This window comes from Aegilops tauschii, chromosome 7 (genome assembly GCF_002575655.3).
Source record: "Aegilops tauschii subsp. strangulata cultivar AL8/78 chromosome 7, Aet v6.0, whole genome shotgun sequence".
Lineage (NCBI taxonomy): Eukaryota > Viridiplantae > Streptophyta > Magnoliopsida > Poales > Poaceae > Aegilops > Aegilops tauschii.
Window position 1 is genome coordinate 526,228,698 of NC_053041.3, and position 6,204 is coordinate 526,234,901.

A 6,204-nucleotide genomic window follows, 5' to 3' on the forward strand; every position below is an offset into this window, starting at 1 on the left:
CAGTATAAATGTTGAACAAGTATTTGAAAAATTGTTGATCCTTCACCTATACCGCGACTCAAGCAAATGGGCTGGGTCCATCAGTGGAGTTATTTTTCACCTCTTTCGCTTTCATTCTCTTTTTTCCTTAATTTTTGTTTCTTTTTTCTCTGTTCTTTTGAGTAAAATACACTAATATATTTTTCACATACATTAGCACTTATTTTAAAATTATTTGAACACTCTTTTTCAAAACTTAAACAGTTTTTCAACCTATATGGAGCTCTTTTATGTACAATTGTTTTTGTAAAAATTGTTACAAAAATATAAGAGAACATTTATTGTATACGAGTATAATTTTTTCATGCAAAATATAAACACTTTTTACACATGAAGATCAATTTTGAGAAAAGCACAGTAAAATTTTAGTATGCGCGAAAAAATGAGCTTTGTTTAGCATGGTTGGAGGTGTCGGAAAAATACTTAATGCATTTCAAAAAGGTGTTTTTATGTGTTAAAAATGTTCGTATGTGTCTTCAAAGGCATGATTATCTTCCCTAAAATATTTACATGTTGCAAAAACAGAAAGTACACAAGAAGGGGAAAGTAACAACAAGGGAAAAAACCAGCAATACTTAAATAAAATAAAACAGAAAAGAAAGCAAAAAAAATTCTATTATAACAACAGATGAAAATAGGAAAATGAAAAATGAAAAGAAAGGGAAAGGAAGAAACCCGGCACCACCGGGAGGACCAAGGGCGGAGTGTGCCTATGCGACCGCGTGTTATTGCTCGCAAAGAGTGATATACATAATTTGCTGCAAATAGGTGATTTCTCCCATCTCAAACTTATTCCTATGTTCAAGGAGGTGGCTAGTTGCATTCCTCATCAATGAAAATCTGTTTTACTATGGAAAGACAATTGGCAAGGACCACCTCTGGACATCCAATTCCCTGAATTTACACTCATATGTCATAGACAACCAGGTCACTGTTCAAAGCATGCTGAGTAAGGAAAATGTAATTGATAATTTGCATACTCCAATACCACTCAGGCTCACACTCAACTCCTTGCCCTTCAACAAATGATCAATAACATCAATTCCTCTCAAGATCATGACATTTGGCAGTACCACTGGAAGTCCCCCCAGTAGAGCTCTATGAAAATGTACAAGTACCTCATGCAAGGTCCAACTGCTCCATCCCCATTCCAATGGATTTTGCAGAATCCCAGTCAGCTTAAGATCAAAGTTTTCTTCTGGCTCAACCTTCACGACAGAGCAAACACTAGAAGACTTCTGAAAAGGGTTATCCCGGGATTTGCTTTGTAATAGGGCTTCCTCACCACTTTGTATCGTTCGGCCGTGCACTGTGGTTTGTGCTTTATCTATAAAGTGGGGCGAGAGCCTGTTTCGCCAAGGAAGAATTTTCACTTGCAAAGCTGTCTTTGCCCCCTCTGCCATGACAATGTGGAAGAAATACACCTGCTTCTCTTCTGGTACTGTGCTTTTGCCCAAGACTGTTGGAATATTATTCTGCCCAGCCTGCAAACAAGTATCTCCTTCATCCACCAAGTTGAGCTGGCGAAGTTTGGAAACAACAAGCTTTCAGTATGATGATCATTATGTATGCCTGCTGGAATATCTGGAAACAAAGGAATGGTCTCATATTCAACGGCATCCTACGCACAGTCAACAGTTGGAGAACTGAACTCAGGGAAGACCCATAAAATAAAGCCGAAGCATTCCCCAAGGCTAAAATCATGGATTGCTCACAAGCTTTAGCACCCCGTTTCTCTCCTGTATATTACTTGATATTCCTGTTTATCCAGGATGTTTATTTATTTACGCCCTCCGTTCCCTTATACAAGGTCACTATGAAAAATACATTTTGCATCTATACAAGGCCAGTAACAGTAACCGAGTCAAAATTTAATGATGTTTTCTCGTAGTAGCAACTTGTTTAATACTTGCATGCATGTAGTCATAATGACAGTGTGCTACTTTCTTCTCGTTCCTTCCTTGCATGCAAGCAGACGTATTAATGATTCCAGATAACAAGAAGAAAAGTTGGCTTGTAAAGTAGTCATTAAATTTTACCTAGGTACCTGTAATTTGAGTTTGTGGCCTTGTATAAGGGAATGGAGGGAGTACTACGGTCACTTCAGGGGGGACTCAGATTGTGCTTTTGGCCTTCAGAAGGAGCGTGCTAGACGACGGTAAATTGGCGATGCTTTCTCATGAAGTACTTTTGGTTATGCTAACAGGGAAATGCTATAGAAAGCTGAATATGACGTTCAGGTGAATTTGTCAATCATCAGCTGAGCCGGACAATGTTCAACCGGGAGGAGACGGAGTTGAACTTTGAGCTATTCCATACGCAATATATCAATATATGTACTGTACAGAACCACAAATTAGCATGACTATGTAGTTTTCCTCGCAGCTGCGGCTATTTACATACTACTATCTTCATTGTTTGCCTGTACTGTATAAGTAATTTTCTTCTGCGGTAATGCTGTATATAAGAGCTGCATATGTACATTCTTGTCGCTAAGACGAATGAACCAATAATGAACAGAATAGCAGAGTATACGCCATTGGCGGGCTAAGCAGAGCAGGGTGGAGCCGAGCAGAGGATGAGGGCGAAGCAAAGCCCGAGGAGGAGCAGTGTGCTACGGCGACCTGGAGCGGCAGCTTTCGTGGTCGATGGGCGCGACGACGCCGGTGCGGTAGTAGAAGTCGAGGGGGCAATTGAGGCGCGTCCAGAAGCCGACCTTGAGGAAGACGCCCTTCTTCGATGGGCACCAGCTCGGACTTGAGCGCCTCATCCATGGCCTGCATCCCGGCGGGGTCCAGCCTCGCCCTGCGCGACTCCCCGCTGTACGGCAGCGTGACGGAGCTCTTCCGGGCAACGCTGAAGGTCTCGGCGCTCAGCTGTAGCAGGGTGGTGCCGTTGAAGTTGACGTCGATGCTGAAGCTGGAGAAGGAGGTGTCGACCTTGGAGTTGGTGTTCTTGGCCAGAAGATCGAACTTGAACTTTATGTCCCTGATGACGCCGTCGGCCGGGCTGTAGTCGAGCTGCAGGAGCTGCGCGTTGGTCACCTCCATGTACGGCATCTGGGGCTTGTAGATGAAGTACACGGCCAACATCGTGGCGCCCAACACGAGGACGCCGATGGCCAGCAGCATGCACAGGATCACCGCCATCCACACCCACGGGGAGCTCCTCTGCCTGTCGTTGTACGGCGGTCCCTTCCACCGATGGCGGCGATGACCCGCCTCAGCCGACCTCTCGTCCTCGTGGTGGTGGTGGTCCGCCTCCATCCTGCTATCTCCGGCCCTCATATCATGTCACGGGGCGCTTCGAGCTGGGTTGATATCGGAGGGATGGAGCGTGCATTATAAGGAAATCGAGTTGGATGGAGCGGTAAATCCATGGGTAATTGTTAAGGTTGGATGGGAGGAAGGGTTTTGGAATCTTCTTTGCTCCGTGTCATGGTGACGCCTTTTTTTTTTTGAGTTTGCATGCTCAAGGTAGTACTCATATACGTTGCTTGCTATGGCTTTGGGCATCACTTGATGCAGAGACCAGGAGTTATCCTCCTTTTCAAAAAAAAAAAAGGTGTTGCTTGCTTACCATGGCTTTGCGCATCACTTGATCTATAAGGTGGGGTGATCCTTCTTATCAAAAAAAATGGGTTGCTTGTTTTCTTGCTTTACAACTAAACTATACTTTCTAGTCTAGTCTACTAGGTAGCTAGCCCTCTGATTCTCTCAACTAATCATCATTAATTGAATTTTAAATCTTCAGTCATAATTAAGTTAGTTGCAGCCATGGGTCACCAAATTTGAAATCATTTCAGACTAGAACATTTCGTTCCACATGAACCCACTAAGCGCAGCAAGTAACAAGCTACAAACTTCTCAAAGTACACCTGCCGTCAACCAAGCCTGGCCCTCTTGGTCAATTCTTTGAAGAACCAATTATGCTGGATGGGATGATTCCATCGAAAATGATGGCGTGTATGTGTTTTCATAGCTCCCAAAGCACACTTCTATCATGGGACTTATTGGTAGGATTAGGACGGAGGGAAGGTTATGCATGGTTGCAAGCCGGCAAGTTCAAAGGGAATGTAGACCCTTTCTTCCTTCGGCTAGGGTGGTGGGCGAGGAATGAGTAGTCCATTGTAATGAAACTCTTGTAATCTCGGTGGAGGCATGCTTTTTGCCTATCTTCTTTAATATATAATATGCACACTCGTGCATATTCGAGAAAAATAGCTCCCAAAGCACGGGCGTAATGATGGATCAAAGATTCTTCTGTTGCTCGCGTCCAACATTTCTGCTGCTGCACCACTCCACGATGGTGCCGCCCATCGTTGGCGCCCGGTCCGGCTTATCCAACACTGAAAAGGACAACAAACCACATTTGGCGGGCCAAAACGCAGGTAAGTAGAATATGATTGATCGTTCCCGATCATGATCACAAAAGGGGCACAATAGATGATGTGGTAGCGCGCCACGTGCCAGTCGATCGGAAGTCCATCAATGATCATGAAGAGGCAACCACGCGAAAAATTGACATGCTAGCGGAGCCCTTGATTTCCATGTGAAATCCGAAAATGGGGCAATGACTCGACCCCCAGAGTTTTGTGGCGTATGCATTCCTTACCAATAAGTTACCATCAAACTCCCAAGACTATCTGACCATGGCTAGGGAAGGGGCCCGGGCCAGGTCTCCTGATGCACAACTTTGCTTCAATTGTGGCGTGTGGGGGCACTTTCGGTCCGAGTGCGTTATCCCACCGAGGTGCCCAATGACTCTGGAGTTTCTGGGTCATGCCGTGGAGGGTGGCTTCTATTATGGCAACCTGATATTCGAGGAGCTGCCTGTTTCGCTCCACCAGGCGTTCATCTCCATGGTGCCGACTCGGGTGCCATTACCGACTGTCGAGATCACTGTCGACGCCATCAGGGCAGAGCTATGCAACTACAGCACTTATTACAACAATAGCTCATTTTCTTGGGTGGTCCGGGAGATCCCCCTGCTGGTCTTCAGGGTGCCCTTCCCCACTACGAAGATGTTGCGCCTTTCCACGAGAAGTGAAGAGATCAATTTTCCACTCAACAAGCTCACGGTTATTGTCGCTCACTCGCTCGGGCCTGGCTCCGCATCCACAGACCGCCGACAAAAGCTAAGAAGGATCATATCCTAGAGACTATCTCGAAGCCTATGGTGACAGTCGACATGGGATCCCTTGAGGGCGATGGCCCCACGCGCATCAAGGTTCTCTGTCCGGATACCGATAGACTGGATGGCCTAGTACAACCATTTTACTTTCGCCTGACGGGACGATAGGACGATAGTTGAACTTTAAGCCGGACTTGACTTTCCAGGAGGGTGTGTATGAAGGGGACCTTCCCCCGTCCCCTCTAGCCACCCTGCCAAGCCATCGAGGTGTGGGGGTTGACCTGGGGAGGACGACGACCTGGAGGGGCCGCCTCGCCTTCAGCCAGGGGACTCTGCCCTAACAGGGTCTGCCGCCCCTCCTGCCGGAACCGCCACTCTCACGCTTGCCTCGAGTCATGCATCTTCGCTTTTCTCCGATGATGCGTGAGTAGTTTACTACAGACCTACGGGTCCGTAGTTAGTAGCTAGATGGCTTCTTCTCTCTTTTTGATCTTCAATACAATGTTCAACTAGATGTTCTTGGAGATCTATTGGATGTAACTCTTTTTTGCGGTGTGTTTGTTGGGATCCAATGAATTGTGAGTATATGATCAGATTTATCCATACGTGATTTGTTATAGACTCATATTTCTTCTTTGATATTTTGGTTTGGTTTGGCCAACTAGATTGATTTATCTTGCCATGGGAAGAGGTGCTTTGTAATGGGTTCGATCTTGCGGTGCTCAATCTCAGTGACAGAAAGAGACATGACACACATGTACTGTTGCTATTAAGGGTAACAAGATGGGGTTTGTTCATACGTGAGTTTGCCTTGTCTACATCATTTCATCGTTCTTATTGCATTACTCCATTTTCCATGAACTTAATACACTAGATGCATACTGGATAGCGGTCGATGTGTGGAGAAATAGTAGTAGATGCAGAATCATTCCGGTCTACTAATGTTGGACGTGATGCCTATATACATGATCATTGTCTTGGATATCGTCATAATTATTTGCTTTTCTATCAATTGCACAACAGTAATTTGTT

The 6,204-nt window shown here is 45.4% G+C and overlaps 1 pseudogene; it reads right to left on the bottom strand.

The window, feature by feature from the left end:
* Positions 1 to 2,346: 2,346 nt before the first annotated feature.
* On the bottom strand, positions 2,347 to 3,330 carry LOC109758439 (uncharacterized; annotated as a pseudogene).
* Positions 3,331 to 6,204: the final 2,874 nt, after the last annotated feature.